Source organism: Ixodes scapularis, unplaced genomic scaffold (assembly GCF_016920785.2).
Source record: "Ixodes scapularis isolate PalLabHiFi unplaced genomic scaffold, ASM1692078v2 PGA_scaffold9__187_contigs__length_104089568, whole genome shotgun sequence".
Classification (NCBI taxonomy): domain Eukaryota; kingdom Metazoa; phylum Arthropoda; class Arachnida; order Ixodida; family Ixodidae; genus Ixodes; species Ixodes scapularis.
The window spans coordinates 98,988,840-99,007,208 of NW_024609884.1; the positions used below are offsets into that span (position 1 = coordinate 98,988,840).

At 46.5% G+C, this 18,369-nt stretch overlaps 1 pseudogene; it reads right to left on the reverse strand.

Moving 5' to 3' along the window:
• Positions 1 to 2,501: 2,501 nt before the first annotated feature.
• On the reverse strand, positions 2,502 to 16,491 carry LOC115325564 (annotated as a pseudogene).
• Positions 16,492 to 18,369: the final 1,878 nt, after the last annotated feature.

Here is an 18,369-nt window from a genome sequence, read left to right on the forward strand (position 1 = left end):
AAGCGTAAAAATGTTTAAAATAGACCATTAAAATAGGCAGACTCATAACGATGGTTAAAATAGGAGAGACAGAGACAAGCTGTATATCTACTATTATGCTTTCATTTTCACTAGGACACAGACAACTAACTTCTTTATTAGTGACGCACTAAATCGAAAAAAGTAACGAATACAGTAAACAGTATCAGATAAACAAACGACGTCTAACATACTCATAATCAAAAATATACACCCTGTCAGCAAGTTCCGCGTCATCTGAAATTCGCGAGCTCGCAACATTAACACGTGAACATCATTCCTTCCGATGAATGACGGCTGATCCGGTACGTAGGTGTATCAGCATCAGTGCATATTTAACTAAACGCTCAAAATGAGGAAGCTTATATACAGCGTCCAACATTGGCAACACGACGTGTAAAGGATGACGCTGTAAACTTATATGTACCACGACCTGTTTTGTGCTATGAACATGAAGAGAACCTATTTTCTCTTCATGCTACATATTTTGGTGGGTAACTGATTCGCCTTCTGCTTGGCAAGAGATTTTCTTCAGCCAGTCGTTCCGGATCTCCGTCACGGGGAACTCGTGGAAAGCGACCCCCGTCGAAGTCCGCGTGCTCGTCTTGCACAGCGGCACACAGCAGAGGACCATCACAGCCCGTCGTTGAGTTCCACTTTACCATTAACGTTGAGCTATTTTACAACCAGAAAAACCACGCGTTCACGCGTGCACGTGCCAAAAGACAGCTTGTACTAGCTTCCCCAGGCTTCCCGAGCGTACTAAGCAGCGGGGAAAGTGGAGATACTAAGCAGCGCCAGCGGGAGCGGCGGGAACTAGGCGAACTAAAAAGAACTAAACAAACAAAACAAAAAGTGGCGCGCTGAGGCAAGAAAAGGTGAGCTGGTCGCCCATTATAGAGTTGGTCGTGACCTTGCCACAGCGGCGGGAGTGACGTCATGTCACGTGACAATTCGCTAACCAATAAAACAACTGGTTTCGATTTGGAGCGGAAGGGACGTCAGGTCACGTGACTTGACAAATTGCCTTAGCGGAAGTGACGTCATGTCACGTGACAAGGGGGCGTGGTCAGGTGCTGTACGGGATATGGTTTGCTTATACGCGCCCGGGCCCAATGCCCCCCCCCCCCCTGGCTACGTGCCTGAATCCTGCACAATGAAACCTTATTAGTATCTCCTCAAACGTGTCTGTTCATTCATATTTGAACACAATATTTTCTTATTGTGAGATATGTACATGTTTATGCTTTCAGTGTTAGGTAATAAGCTATGCTTTTGCTGGTATGCCGTTTGCAAGTCGCATGACGTGCCAGGAAGTCACCCAGAGGCCTCAGAGTCACACTGAATGTTTCGCTAAGAGACTTGCCTTCTGCAGGCAGTGAAATGTCTCTTAGCGAAACATCGGCTCTCACTCTGAGAGGTCAGCTTCAAGCACTTTCGTATTCCGTTTGGCATTCACACTTGTCTGGTAGTGCCCAATGCGAGGAGATGGCAGCAAGTGGCAAGGAACAAATACTAGGTAGCAATGTTTTGGTACAAAGGCATTGCAGTACAAGTTACATGAGTCGCAGAGGAAGCTGGTCTCTGAGGAACACAAGTTTTTGAGAGAAACTTCAGTTTCTATGTGTAGATTTATTATTAATAAAACATTGCACACTTCTATATAGTTGCTTTCATGCAAGGATCACAGTAAGGAAAGTTAAACTTGTTGAAGATAGTACTAATTCTACAATTTACATGGTGAATGATGATCATATTGAATAGGTTAAAAGAGCGCAGATGTCTGTATAAGGGTTTAGGATAAATTGTCGTTATTTTGTTTAACATGCATGTTTAGAATGGGAAAGCACCGGGTCTCCTTTGAAAGTTAAACCTAGAAAAAACTAGGAACAGCGAATGACCACACAACTTCCTTTCTTTTGAGATGGTGACGAGCGTAGAACATTCACTTTAGTTTTAAATTATAGCATGAACGTAATTGAGCTAGTAGTATATCTCATAAATAATTATTTTATTACATAACAAGTACATGCATACGTCTTCATGTACAGGATGGGATTTTAGGAATACCACATCAACAGTTTCTTCTGAAGTTAGCAGAAATAAATACTGATGAATAATCAATCCAAAGAAATAACTAGAAATTTGAGAGCTTCTAAAAGGACAGTATTGAGCGAATTCTGCATTTTGACCTCAAAGTAAAAATAAGCGCCAAGTTTTTTCGCAACTGTACTCGCACACATACTTTTCTACTGCAGAATTCAGGAGGTGAACAAACTCCTGAGACAAAGCCAAAAATATTTAACAAGGCAAAACTTTTGCTTCACTGCAAATATGCTACGGCTCACAAAGAAAATGGCAAAAAGAAAAAAAATGAATCTATCCTGTAGACCACTTTAAAAACAACAAAGAAAAGTACTGCACTCTAGCGGTCCACCAGAGTACACCAGCTGCGGCATTAAGTATCAGTCTAGTCGTGTATTTCACTCTACCGACGAACATAGCACTGGAAGTTCACGCTCAAAGTAAATTCTCTTTACGGCTGTCAGGAGAGGCCAAACGAAGGCTTCATCGAAATCCACGCATATGACCTTGATTGAATTATCCATGCTAGCATAAATAACAAGATCACAGTTCTTCACATCAAGAAGAACCATCCCCAGTTTAACCTGCCCATAGAAGGTGTGGCGCTTCTTTTGGCTGTAGGTGCCAGCCTCGTCAGTCTCCAGAAAATCACAAGTGGCCAAGAGTGCCTTTGCAGTCATCACCTCTCCCTTCTTGGGACATTCTTGGGACGCCATCAGGGGAGCAGCCGAGCCAGGGGTTTTGTGGCGAAACAACGAGTCCACACGTAAAAATGTCGACTTGTCGGGACTTTGCATACTTCTCCCGTGCCTTTGGCTCGTATCGTAGACCATGGGCTGTTGCGGCATTGCCACGGAATGATGGCTGCATTATGGACCGCACCTTCTTTTCCCAGTCTCCCAACTTGTAGGTAGAGAGGGGGTAGCATATTGTTCCTGCATTAAAATGTAGCAAACAGGTGGTTCCTGGCTTATATTCCAGTAAATACAGCACATACCATAACAAAACCTGCCTCTCTTGCAAGTTGGGTTACAGGCAGCACTAATTTAATGCACCAGGCATGCTTCTTAGGTCATACATGACACGCCCAGGAACATGAGTTTGGAAACTACAAAAGCAGGCACCGAAGCACTTGCACGGTAGCCAGGCTTTTGCTCCCTGGTGTACATCCTGATTAAATAAGACAAATGTCGCTGATCTGATAACTCGGTAAAGATTCCTTCATCAAGTGAACTGGTTTCTATGGGAGCAAACCAAGTGAATTCTCTACCGCTTTGGTATGAATTATTAAACCTTTTGCTCTCTGCATGGTGTGGGCACAGGAAAAAATGCAGACAAATTCACCATGACTAGGCAGAACTGCGAGGGAACAAGGGAAATCTTGAACTTTCCGTACTCTGAAAACCTTTTTTGAAAGCGAGCTGCACCTACCGTGTCAAAAAGCAGCTAGAGGAATGGTAGTTTCCAAATAAAATATTTATCTTAAAACTTTGATTATTTTTAATATTTTTAATGTTTCACATTATAAACAGTTGAAACGCATGCAATTACAGTATGGCAGCTATCCGAACCTTTCCAAGACCCTATGTTTGGTTGTCTTTTTTAATCCTTCTGGGTGTATCAAGGAGTGGCCAGGCTCTTTCAATCGACCGCAAAATTCGGTTTCTTAACGTATCGTGCTATGACTTTGTGCAGCGTTGCCCACAGATGGTGTATTTTTTTCATAAAATTTGCGAAGAGCGAACTCACCTGAGGAAAAAGTAAAGAAAGAAAAAGGCTTAGCTCCTATGGAAATGCGGCGAAGCCAAAGGTCTTCAAACAGTACGGTGCCGTTTCGCACAGGAGACAAGAGATGGCGCAAGCGGTCGCGATGACAACTGCGCCAACGAATGAGCATATGGCGCTGAGAGCCGGCGTCTTTAGCAGAGAATCTTTTCGACTAAAAAGCGGAGCGCGTTCCGTAGGCGGCGACAGTTGCAGAAACAAAAACAGGCGCAGTAACAACAAATAACTGCAAAGCAGACGACATCAGTAGCCCGAGAACAAAACAGTCAAAATATCCCGACAAACCATTTTTCTAATCGATTATGTGTCCATTCAATATGCTTTATCAGTAAGGATGATAAAATAATGCATTGGCAACTGATATCAGAAAAGCTCGCGCCGCTTCTGAGTCGAAAATATTGTCTGCTAAAAACTTCGGCTCTCGGCGCCGTATGCTCGTTCGTTGGCGCAGTTGGCATCGCGGCCGCTTGCCCCATCTCTTGTCTCCCGTACGGAACGGCGCCGTATTGTTTGAAGACATTTGGCTTCGCCGCATTTCCATAGGAGCTAAGCCTTTTTCTTTTTTAACTTTTTCCTCAGGTAAGTTCGCTCTTTGCAAATTTTACAAAAAAATGCACCATCTGTGGGCAACACTGCACAAAGTCGTAGCGGCATAGGTTAAGAAACCGAATTTTGCGGTCGATTTAAACAGTCTGGCCACTCCTTAATACACTCAGTAGATAAAGATTCGTCCCATTACTGGTTATTAATACACTTGCCTGTAATCCGGCAGCGACGTTGCATCATCCAGGCTGCCTTGTTCTCTTTTGTGTCACGAAGCATGACAGCGGCTGTTTCAACAGAGACAGCGACTTGTTGATCGTAGAAAGAAGAGCAGCCTTCCGGAGGAGAGGCCGGAACTGCGGCAAGCCTTGCCAAAAGATCATTGCCTTCGGCGCACTCTATGACCTGCCGGTACTTCTCGTCCAGCCTTGATGGTTCCGGGACAATGGAAGTAGACCACAAGCCAGTCTATACAGTGATCATGATCAAATAGAGCCTCATGACAGTGGGTCAAGCGAAAGTGATGCATAGAGATTCTGCAACGTGAACTTTGCTTGTTTTTCTTTACTATAAAACACAGCCAAACCACATGTCTAGTATAAATTTTATTCAAATATTTGCGTATGCAGACCCCACACCGTTCCAGCTTGCATGTATAATAATGGGATGTGAAACACCAAGCTACTATGAGAGAGATGTTTGTACAGTCCACCAAAAGCTGATCCATAGTTAAATCTGAGGTTATCTTACTTACTGCACCTGCTACATTCTAATTCATACGTACTGGACATACTAGTCCAAGGTTAAGGCTCGTTCCCATAGTTGCGAGCGAGTGTGACTATGACCGCTCACTACGACATGTGCAACCCATCATAGGGAAGCTGGGGAAACACGAAAAGTCTCTACCTTGCTTCCTCTGTCCTCTATAGGTAGAAATGACAGCTTTCGGCAAAACAAAACGAGCAACAAACTGTTGCGCGGTGCATGTGGCCCCTCTTGGCGAAGCGAATGTTGTGCCGGCGACACACCAGCGAACCTAGTTGCAATAATGAGGCACCAGGCAAGTAATGAGTTCTAGTAAGAACTTACCCAAACAAAGGCGACGGCCAATGGGTTGTAATGGAAAGTGTGCTTGATATGTGGCCAAAGTTTGGTTAAAGCTCTCACTGTGTAATTCGGAAGGCAGTTAAGGAGTACCAAGATAGAGGCTCCACTTTTCAAACTCTTGTTGAAATAAAAATTGGTGATAACAAACGGCTTATATTTTTCAACAGATCCAGTGTGTTTGGCGAATGATGCGATTACAAAGCAGGGAGGAAAGCAAAAAAAAAACTGTGTTGAATCAACATGTATTATTGCGATCATAGCGACAGCTGGCTTTGCCGAGTACCACGACAAAACATTTGTGCTAAATTGTTTTAACCTGAGAAATTGGAACTGAAAGACCAAAGCATTTGCAGTGATGTGATTGGTCGTAGCCATTTTGGAGCAGCTATTGGAGCAGCCAAAAGTTCATTTTGAAGAAACAAAAAGAGCTTTTGGAGCATAACCGCACACTTAATTTTCATCTATATCACTGCAAATGTGCTGTTTAGTTGCGTGTGGAAACACTGGACACGGTAACAGGAAGACGACTGATGAAGGACAGCGCACTGAAAAAATTTTAAAATACAATTATTTTGGACACTTAGATTTATGTGTCCTTCAAGTTCTAGGGGGGTTGTAACAAAGCTGCAATTCACAATTCAGACAAAAAACAAAGCATAAAAAATAAACCTACAAAAGCTTGGACCATGTCTCGCTCTGGAGGAGTACCTGTCCCCTTAGCACGCGGGTGCGCCGCGACGAAGCAAGACACACAACATCGGGACGCCTAGTTCGCAATTGTCGCTTCACTGCAGCCCACCAGTATACAGTGAGAAGCGCAGTCGACAAAGCTAAGTAACCCACCAGAACGGACCACGAGAGTTACTGTGAAACTTCCGAGTACTGTTAGTGTGCTTGGTTCGAAATCAAATCGAATAGTAAGTTATTTGAGGCGATTATCGAAAGTCCTGAAAACCCGTACAAGCCTGCCCTAACGATCCGGCCCGGTAGCGAGGCCTGCAACTGTTATATTTTCAGTATTTTTAAGTGAACTTAAGTTCTGGCGCAATGTTGGCGCAAATTCCTCACATTTTGGTCAAATGTAGCAGGGTAACCACTTTGGCGCAAATGGCGCAGCAATCACATCACCGCATTTGCCGCTCCCCCGACCCCGGTATCCCCGCCCGATCAGCGACATCATTCCACACAGCACAACCAAGCAGAGCAAGCTTCCCCTTTATGCTTACGGGATCATCACCCGACCCATCAAGCCTAGCCACCCCTTCAACAAGTGGCCTATGGTATGATAAAAAGAAGTCAAGCGGAAAATACTTGTCCTGTTGGTATTTTCAATCACTTATGAATGCCATCCTCGAAGAGTCGAACACACACACACGTCCTAGGCGCAGATTCCTGCACTGGATTGCAGCACACACAGAGACAGGGATGTAAACAAAACAACAAAGCGGCATTTCAGCGTAATCCCACGCTTACAGTGAGCGAAGGAAAGCTAGGACAGCTTTCCTACTTTGGTAGAGGGGAGCTCGGTAGTAACATCTAGTCGTAAGCAGTTGCAATCTCACTCAATATTAACTGTGTGAAACAGCCTTTGTACTGTACTTAGTTGGCAAAGGATAAACAAGTACATCTTTAAGCTCACCTGCATAACCGATCAGCCCGCCTCCTCCTCCTGTAAAAATAAAAAAAAACGACAAACAATTGGATTTAGGTAAACTTGAGGGAGAAAACGAGAAAGGACGGACAAACACAAACTTCCAACTGGCAACAACATTTAATAACACCAAGAGTTTGCTTATACACCAACTCATGTTTACAAACAAACCGGAGCGCCCGGAGCGCCCCTAGCGGACACCACCGGCGCCGCGCTTGCGCGTTGGGGGTGTGGGCAAAAAGCTCGCCGTCGCCCATAAGCAAACCATTGAAATGCGATGTTGTCGGTGTCGGTGTGAGTCCCCGCGCTCTTTTTGGCGTTGGAATTGTTGATTCTACGTCCTCCTAACGATGTCTGACTACTTGAGCGGCGTCAGCGAAATTACTGAGGCTCGTTACACCGCAAAACTTCGCGTGAATCATCTGACATGCGGCGATTCATTCCGCGTGGACGCCGCAGAATGTACGCTAAAGCCTGATTCACATGATGAGATTTCGCACGCAATTTTCAGTCACGACGTCGCTCGGACTGCAAAAGCGTGAACTGTAGCTGAGATATCGACGTCGATACTGAAAATCGCAAGCAGAATCTAACCAAGTGAATCAGGCATAACAAGTCGGTGATGGCCGCTGGTAACAATGATCAACATTTCCTTGTATCTACTGTTTACGTCCAGCCTGTTTACCAGCCTTCAAACTTAAGTCCTTTGAGGCCTGCACTTACTTCTTATCGCAAGTACTGGGCCCACGTTTGGTCTACGGGCCGGTGTCCTCTAAAAGAGCAGACGCCAAGCAGAAACGTTTGGAAGAGCAGACGACAGTTCGAACGATCAGGCGGCCGTTTTTAACTTGAAGACGCACTGAACGTAGTCCGCAGGTGGTCCGTACAGCTTGACGATTTTCCGGCGCTCATTTTGGAACAAAACAAATAAATTGGATGACCAGAAGTATCCGTGAATTCAACCCAAAATGCTTCCCCCCAAGATATCGGGGTCCGACGGCGTCTGGTTGTCCTTTTTCACGGCACATATCCACGTTCTTGGACGAACCGAGCGCATGAAAACTGACCTTCAAATCTTTCTCGACACTTTTGGTACAGCCCCAGTCGCAGCATTTCGACGAGAAGGCAGGTTTTTGTCTGGTTCCTTTCAAAACAACGCAGGAATACACGTCTCCGATAGGCACTTCCGCCCACAGCCCCGGAGCGGAAGTGCGTCCGACGCGCCACCACCGCGGCGTGACGTAACAGAGATGAGTTCGTGTATAAGGAAAAAGGAGGGGGGGTGAAAAAGGAGGTGGAAAGGAGGAGCACTATGCCGTCAAGCGTGCGTCGTCGCTGTTGGGAACGTCGGGGGAGATAGCTCCGAACTAAGAAATATTATCTCTTTCCCCGAAAGGGCAATGGAAGGGGAGCCGATGTTGTCCTTGGATCGACACATGGCGAAGGCTTCCAGAATCTCCCGACCATACCTCGAGGGGTGACCCCCGATTCTTGTAGTAGAGGGAAGGACGGCCGAGCAGGAAGTACATTCCTATGCGTGTTTGGCGATCGGGTGGTGAATGACCTCTGAACCGTTGGAGACCGCTTTTTTAACTTCGTTCGCGTGCTCTCTCAGGCGGTCATTTAAGCAACGCCCCGTTTGGCCGATATATCGGGCACCACAGGACATAGGTATTGAGTAAACACACTCTTTGCGGCAAGGAACGTAACAGGTTTTGTGGTTCTTTTGGCAAGGGGGCGCCAGTCCGGGGCTGTTGCCTTTTTTGCAAATAGACGCCAATTTAAACTTACACGAGAAAACCACGTTGGTGTTGAAGCCCTGAGCTATGGATTTCAGTCGATGCGAAATGTTATGAATGTAGGGGATGCACGCGAAGCGGGACCTTGGAGGCAGCTTTTTGGATTGAGGCCCTGTGACAAGTCTTTTGATGGTAAGCTCGATCAAGTCGTTTGGGTAACCTGCCTTGAGAAGGCGGCCTATTTGATTGGACAGACTAGTTGCGGAAAGGTGGTGACACGACTTGGATTTGGCAGCAGCAATAAGGTTTCGGACAATACCAGTTTTTACGTTTTATGAGTGCGAGCTGCTGAACGGCAGGACAGGCTTCGCAGACCTCTGCTGATTGGACCAGCAGATCCCGACACTGGTGGGGACCAATCTCAGATCAAGGAACTGTAATCCCTCAGATGAAGGGGTCTCTTTTGTGAACGTGAGCCCGAAGGAGTTCTTCTGGAAAACGCTTTCAATCGCTGCGGTATATGAATTAGTGGAATGAATGATAAGATAATCATCTACGTAGCGATAAACCAAGGCTTCGGGAAATTCCTGCTGAAGGATTGATTGAACCTTTGTATCAACGTGAAACATAAAGATTTCGCTTAGGATGGGCGCTAGGCACGACCCTATGCACACACCGGATTTTTTAAGGAATACTTTGCCCTCGTGTTCGACTAGGGTGGACTGAAGATACAGGCGAATCAACTCTAGAAATGCTGAGAGTGAGATGCCACAGGAATTTTGAAAATCTATAACGCCTCTTAAGTGCACAGCTTCGGACACGAACCCCAGAAGGGTTTTCACATCGAGACTATAATACAAATCTACTACATCAAGAGAGAACACTCCAACAGTTCCCGTACCGATATGCAAGTTATCTAACGTTGGGATAAGGTCCTCGGAATTCTTTAGTCGGAAAGGTTGAGGAAGGTCCAAGGTTTCGAGATGTTTTTGTAAGAACATCGCCAGCACCCTGTTTCCGAAATAATGCTACGGAATGGCACTCCAGGCTTATGTGTCTTGGCAGAAAAGAAAATAGATAGGTACTGCTTAGCAGGAGCAACAATGGCACTTTTTAGAGAAGGGAGGTTGGAGGAGTCGCAGAGCGCCTTCACCTGAGACCTGAGGGAACCGGACGGCCTCGACTAGAGAGGAAGAAAGTTCTTTTTCAGCGCTTCGTCGGTCTTCTCCTGCATCTGTTCTTTGTTGAGGATGACGAACCCGCCCGTCTTGTCCGCTTGGAGAACTCTCAGCTCAGCGGACTGAAGTTCCTTGATAGCTAGGGTGGCAGCATTCTTGGTTTTCCTTGTCTCACCATGGAAGCACACAGCTCTTGACCCTGCCGCTACGAAGTCCTGACGGCTGTCCTCCGGTATCTTGGTGGCGATCTCGTACACCGCGGCCAGCTGGTCGACTCTGGTGTTGGCGACCGCAGGAGCATACTTCGGCCCGTGGGCCAGAAAGCTTTCTGTAGACGGGGATAACTGCACTCCGGACAAGTTGAGGGGGGGTTCTGGTTTGACTCTGGGTGTCACCTCGATGGATTTTTTCTGATGACGAAGAAAATGATCCCATGAGTTTGACCGTAGGGTGCGGGCTGACTCCTGTAGAAACTTGAAGGACTGCTGACGATTATAGTTTAGTCCCAGATGTTTGGACATCACGGCGGGCAGGAGCTCTTGCATAACGCGGATCTCGCTGGAGATTTCATCCCTGGCGATCTGCATGATTCTGTGATTGGCTTGCCAGTTGCTAGACTGGAACCCCGTGACTTGCTCGATTGCTCCGCGTGGAACTTTCTTGCGAACGAAGTATCCGAGAACCCGTAGACGTAAGCGCAGCATAGACATCTTGGAAAGGAAAATTGCAGCTTAAAGGAATTCAACAGGGGCAAACTCTGAGGTTGGTGAGTATGTAAACAATACAGTAAATCTTGCATCTATGTATTGAAGGCTCAGCGAACAATGTTTGAAAGCCACAGGAAGTCAAATCTCGAGGTTTCTGATACATAGACAAAACTGAAATTCAACCAAAACATGTGACTGCTTATTGAGCAATAAAATAAATAGACGTGGCAACAGTCACTACTTATCACTGAGTAATGCCACCCATTACCTTTCATCGAACGGCTTATTAGGCCCTCTTAATATTGCGACACCATATTCGTAAAGTTACCGTACATAAAATTTAATAAAATGACAAGTTCAACAACCTGAAGGATACACTTCCTTAAATTGTTACGAAAGAAGAAAGAAAGCAATGAGGAAGGTTAGGACATACAAGGGGCATATTGATTAAAACCTTACTTTTTGCCGGAGGTCGGCTGGAGGTCGGTAAGTGTGGCCTTCTCGACATATTGCTGCGATCATACCCAGTCGAGTCGACAGCGCTCTTAATTGCCTCACGCGCATGTCGCTCGGGTATGACTCCCACCACTGCATAACATATATATTTTTTTTTTAGCATAAGTGGATGAATTTAGAAGGTTGGAGAACCGTGTAGTTTGCTCATGTTCAGAGTGCATAGTTCCCGAACGATAGAAGTAGAATGTTTTAGGCTGCCAGGGAAGACTAAAAAAAGCCGCGGTGCGCCGTATGGAGTCAGCCTATCGCAAGCGCTCGAGCCAGCCTTTTCACCGACATGAACACCCACGATGCCTGCTGTCTGTTTTCTGTTGTGACACAGGTTCGCCAGTAAACTTTAGTTTCTTCAGTTCTTCACTACCTCATAATTTGTCATTCGTGACAATCTGGTGAAGGTACGGGGTAGAACTGAAGAAACTAAAGTTTACTGGCAAATTTGTACCACAACAAAAGACAAGGGGCTTGAAACCGTTTGCCGCTGACAACATCATTCCAGCAGATCAGAATGAATTAGATTGGCCTATTCCCACCACTAATGCAAGGAAACAGGTGGATAATCGTCGCAATGGATTACGTTGCATGATATGCCACGAAGAAAGCCCTCCCGTTGGAAACTGCTGTGAAAGTTGCCAAATTCTTTGTCAAGTGCAGTGTCCTCCGACACAGCTCCCCCAAGGATCTGTTCACAGACTGAGGATCCTCGTTTGTGGCGCAGCTAACTCAAGGAATCCTTCGGCTCAGCCACACCAGCCATCGTCGCACCACTGCGTACCACCTGCAGACAAACGGGCCGAAAGAGCTTTTGAACACGACCATCGCCGACATGACTTCCATGTATGTCGATGTGGAGCACAAGACGTGGGACGAGGTGTTACCCTAAGTCACGTTTGCCTACAACACGGCGCTGAAAGAGACAACTGGTGTGATGCTCTTCCAGCTGGTTCAGGGACTATGCTCCATGCGATGCTGCCCCACGAGCCAGCTGATGACAGGTGCGGAGACGCCTTGGTGGTTGCTCAATGGGCAGAAGACCGCTAGCTTGCCCGGTACATATATATGTAAAATCGATTACCTAACAAGCGCTCATCCCCATGTTTTTCTTGATTCTCTCCAAATTTTTCGTGGGCGATTTTGCTCGGTATTTTACGGTAGGTAAAACTGACCTAACAAGCGCTCATCCCTTAATTTCTGTTATTATTTGAGGAGGCACTTTCTTGCTATTTTACGGTAATCTGACATCCACCAATGAATAAATGAGCACGTGGAACAAGCACCTATGTAGCCTCGAGGATCCTGTCATCATCTGTCCGCATGTGACAAGTTCTGACCAAAATATTGTCCTGTCGAGGCTCACAAACAGCAAATACGGCTTTGCATTGGCCAAGTGTGCCCATTCAGCACAAAGCTCTGACATCGGTCCCAATCGTCAGCTTTGAAGGCTCTCACTAGCCGCGTTGACATGAATGCGACTTCAGCATATCGACTCCAATCTTTCTTCAAACGAAACCGACGCGGCAACGTTTACTTGAATGCACACCAAGCCCTACGCGAAGGTGGTGCCACACCGTGTGAAAGCTCAAAGTTAAAGCTGCGTTTCCGGCATCAGCCGCACCACGTGACCATGTTTTCCGGTGCATTGCACGTGAAGGCCTTTCAACGATTTCGGTGAACGTAAAGATTAGAGATAAATTTCATGCCCGCTGTCTTTGATGCTGTGGAAGAAGTAATGAGACGGGAAAACATCAAACCCCAAGCGTTTTGGGCTCCGGGCCGTCGTGCCACTCTGGACCAGAGGAGACTCGTATGCACAGGCTGTGGCGTGCGAGATCGTTTCCAAATGTTTTGAGGAAGCTACAGCACATTGCCTCGCTAGCTGTGACCGGACAAACTGGAGGCCGAAAGGCTCCGGCGCAGCCAGGAGCGGCACCAAGGTACGAGCGGCTCATTCTGCGCTACCATGCAGTGCTCGGAGCTTTCGGCGTCGTTCGTGCTTGCGCCGACGCCTTCAGGGACCCCCTCGGCAAGCAAGTCATACTTCACAAGGCTTGGACGGGGGCTTCCCTCATCGAGTAGCTCAGCTATTTCCGCTCACTTATGAAAGCAATAAAAGCTTGCGTTATTCCCTGGGAAAAAACTGCGAGCGACAACACAGGACAGCTCTCCGCGCCGCCGATAAGGTTGGCCGCCGCCATGTTCTCAGCTGTTCACTCGCTCTCGCAGTGGGCGCCTTCCCATAAGCCTCCCCGTTCCAAAATGCGGTGCGACTTCCGTTTACATGTGCTGGATGAATGCGCATCTGCCATTTCGATCTACCTTCGTCTATCGACTTGAATGCGAAGCACTTCCTTAGCGCATTATTCCGTGTACATGACCACACTGAATGCGACAACTTGAGTCGGTGCAACTAAGTAACATTCATAGCCGCGTTACATATGAATGCGACTTCAGCACATCGACCCCAATTGTCCTTCGAATGAAGCCGACGCAGCAATGTTTACATGAATGTGCACCAAGCCCTATGCAAAGGTGGCGCCACGCCGTGTCAAAGCTCAAAGTTAAAGGGGCGATGCAACAATTTTTGTACTTTGCGCAAATACCGCTTAGAACGGATTCCTGACATTAATGACCTATGGAACACGTGTTTGTTTTTCAACCCACGCAATAGAAGTCCCAGAAAAAAATTAAAGAAAAACGAGCAGCGTTCACCCCCTCAACTCGCAGCCAGAACAAGCGGCCACGTGATCTGAAGCCGATTATATGCCGCCAATGTAGATCATAGCCACGCGCTGGGGTTGGCAAAGCACAGGGCACGCGCTGAGTTCCAGATATTGTTATGGCTCGGCTATTGTCGTCGTTGCAGCGATTGGACACGGGCCACTACCCGAATGCTTCTCGAGCTAGTAATTATCACGAGCCCAAATCGAGTGCCCACGCAATGCTCGGGTCCAATCAATGAACAGCATTCAAATATCGTCATATGGGTGTACTGCGATCCTCACGTCACGTCATCAAATTTTGCAAAGGGGAGATTGAATGAAAATTATCACTTTTTTCCTTGAAATTACACCGCAACAAAGGAGTTTTTTGGCCAGTGGCGCTGTGTGCCAGTATCCTTGAGTCTTACTAGTGTCAGTAAGCTCGTATAAGGTCAAAAACATTCCAACTGAATATCGTTGCACAGCTCCTTTAAAGCTGCGTTTCTGCAACCGGCCGCACCCCGTGACTAACTTTTCCGGTGCATCGCACGTGAATGCCTTTCGACGCTTTCGGCGAGCGTAAAGATTGTGCCAGCTGTCTTCGATGCTTTACAAGAAGTTACGAAACGGAAGAAGCATCAAAACGCAAAGGTTTTGGGCACTGGGTCGGGCCACCGGGCCACTGTGGGTCAGAGGTGATGCGCGTGCAAACGGCCTGGCGAGCAAGATCTTTTCCAACCGCTCCGGGGACGCAACCTTGCTTCTCCTCGCCAAACCTTGCGAACTGCGCCCGGACCCTGAAGCCGAAAAGCTCTGGCGCAGCCAGGAACGGCACCGAGGCAGGAGCTACTCGTTTTGCGCTACAATGCAGTGCTCGGAGCTCGTCGTTCGTGCTTCTGCTGAAGCCTCTGGGGACTCCCTCGGTTGTGCAAGTTGTATCTTGCAAGGCTTGAAGAGCCCTCAGCGAGCAGCTCAACTATATTCCGCTCACTTAGTTTGGCAATAAAAACTTGCGTTTCTTCTCGGTAGAAAACTGCGGGCGACCACACGGGAGCGCACTCCGCAGCCACAGCCTTCCCATAATTCTTTCCATTCCAAAATGCGATGTAACCTCCGTTTACATGGGCTGAATGAATGAGCATTTGCCGTCTCAATCCACCTCTGTCTAGCAACTTGAATGCAATACGCTTCCCTAGCGCATTATGCCGTTTACATGACTGCATTGAACGCGACAACTAAATTTGATGCGATTAAGTCGCAGCTACTGCCACCAGAGTTCACAGTTAGACACCAGAGGAATATGTCGCTAAGACGCAACGTGCTTACCGACCTCTAAATAATCAATGTGACGAAAAAAAAAAAAAAGTAATCAATATGGTTTGCTTTTGTCACTTAGCAACACTGGAGCCTAGGTGGAGGACAGCTACCTGTGTCTCAGGATTGGCGTACAGAACAAAAGACACTTATAAGATGAATTTGTCCCTACCAATGCTTGGCGAGCGTACAATTAAAGCAGGCGCCTGTCAGCTGCTTGAGGATGGCTGCCTGCGCCTCAGGTGAAGGCTCCAGCGTAGGTCGGAGCTTTTTTACGTGGCAGAACATCTTGTACGGCACAGGATCGCCATACAACTCCTTTCCAGGGGTCTTTTTCCACGCGCACTCCTTGTCGGTGCAGCTGAGATCTTCCAGATGCTGGATTCCCTTTCTGTGAAGTGAAACCGAAACTATAGAGCTCTCATGGCTTGCAGATAATCAGCGACGCGTCTGTACTGTGGTTTGAGTATGCAATACAGTGCATCATATAAGCGAAATACTATCGTGTTAGAAACAGGTTCGTGGGTTTAAAAATGGGACCGTGCTACGATCGCGCCGACGCTCAGTGCGCCTATGAAACCGGCGCCGGCAACAGAGAAACACTTAGGGGCTACCCTACGCACGCGTTTTAACCACCACCTGAAAACAGTTATCGTGTTTCAAAGCGCGACACCTGCGTGCGATATCAGTATGCGACGCGCCTGCGCTCAAGAGATACGAGCGAGCAACAATCAGAGCCGCCGAAAGACTACATTGAACTCGCGCTAGCCGTACCGTGTTGTGCAGGTTGCTAGGTGCCTACCTGTTGCAGTGAAGAAGCGTGGCGAGAGCGTGCTTGCAGCATTCTGATGATCGCGCCACGCACGAGCAGACGGCACTGTCCGCACGGAACTTTAGGCCATCTCCCGCGACAAGTTTCACGGTGATCTCATGCGGATCGCCTCTGACGCTGCTCGTTGCGAGGCACAAAGCCAACATTTCAACGTTGTCCTCGGACGACGATGTTTTGCCGCAAAGAAACAGATGCCCGGCCTGTAACAGAAGGTCTGCTTCCTCGTAGAACCGTGAATATTTCGTAGCGTTAGCATATTCCAAAATACTCGTAATGAGCAAAGCTTTCGCCGTCCAACCGACCCTCACTAACTCAGCCATTTTGAAAATGCAGCGGCGCCCCCTATAGTGATTTGGAGTCAAGAATATCCTACAACCCTATCATAAAAACAAGAATTATCGTGAGAATAAATTTGAGAATGTATGTTCGCCCACAATATTGTAGATAATTACAACTGTATTTGAAATACCCATGTTTTAGTATTTAAATACGCACATCAAATAGATTACCCAATCTGTAATAAATACAAATGCAAAATACACAAAGTATTTGAAATACGTATTTCAAATACTTGTATTTGAAATACTGCCCATCCCTGCACTCTAGTACACGCCAGCATTTAGCGATTACAAAAATATTACAAACGGTATAGCTCGCTTAAAAATGGACATATCGCATCCTTTCCATTTGCCAGCTGCCTCGCGCGTTTTCTACACTACTGATTACCAGTATATGTTCGGTCTCTTAAATTGTTGTAGAGGAACGCCTAAGTACTTTGGAAGTGTCGACGTAAAGTTTATGTTTTCAAAAACGTCGGGCTTTGTGGCCCATGTTCCATGCCATAAGCCGCCTTTACTTTTGCCAATTGACAGCTGAACCCGTAGTCTTGCAGTAGGTCTTCACTTCACAGACTGCTGCTGTGATGCTATCTTTATCTTTACAAAAAATAGCAACATCATCGGCATAGGACTGGAGTTTGACCTCTATAATTTCTAACGAAAACCCATTAAAACTCGTATTATTTATTATAGTTCGACAAAGGGGCTCTAAATAGATACTAAACAACAAAGGTGATAGCGGGCAACCCTGTTTAACTGACGAATTGACAGAAATTCTCGATGTTGCTTTCCCGTTAATTATAATCTGTGTTGTACATCCCGTATATGCCATTTGTACAAATTTCCTTATGACTTTTTCCACTCGTACATGATTTAAAACTTTATATAGGATGGTATGTTGCACTCGGTCAAATGCTTTGCCCTGATCAATCTGGAGGATGGCTACCCGATCAAGTTGAGCATCGCACACCTCTAATACACTTCTCGCAATGTGCACGTTCGTTAAAATAGATCTACCTCGGATACTACAGGCCTGGTGATCCCCTACTATGACGCAAATAACATTCTGCACTCTTCGGGCGAGAAATTTTATTAATACTTTATAGTCGACGTTGCATAAGCAATGGGTCTGCCGTTCTTAACAGTTCTTAATTTGTGTGCATCATCCACTTTAGGAATAAGAACAGTATGGTTATTTAGAAAGGAAGGCGGTAACGTTTCTGCCTCATTCGACTCGGTTATTACGTCGTGCAGACGCGCAGCAATATCGTGTTTAAATGTTTGTAAAATGCCGCAGTTAATCCGTCAGGACCCGGAGCTTTTTTTTTTGTTGCCAGTTTTTCAATCGCCTTCTCGATCTCTGGGACGCTTATCGGTTCTTCTAATTTTTCTGTTATCTCTTCTTCGAGACGGGGCATTACTGCTAGGTATTTTTCAAATTGCGCATCGCTGCCGTGTTCCTGTCGCTGGAAGAGATTACTATAGTATTCAATATATGCTTTTTTTTCTATAATCTCCGGTTGACTACTTGGTAAGCCTTCGTATTCTATTTAGGCTGTGTTTTTTTTTTCTTTTACATGCTTAGCTTCGGTATTAAATGCCCGTTTGGTGGGCTGCTCCACTAGAATATATTTAGCGGCTCAGGCGCGCACGATGGCTCCTTTATACTTTTCCACCTCTAAGTCCGCAATTTTACTTTTTACTCTCTTAATCTGTTCTGGAAGCATGCCTGAGTTTTCATTTTCGAGTTTGCATAGTCGGTGACGGTCATCAAGGAGCAACTTTTCTTCGGTCATTTTCCAGTAAGCAAGCGTGCTAGACCGTTGTATTGCACTAAATTTAACTTCTCGCTTTAAACCA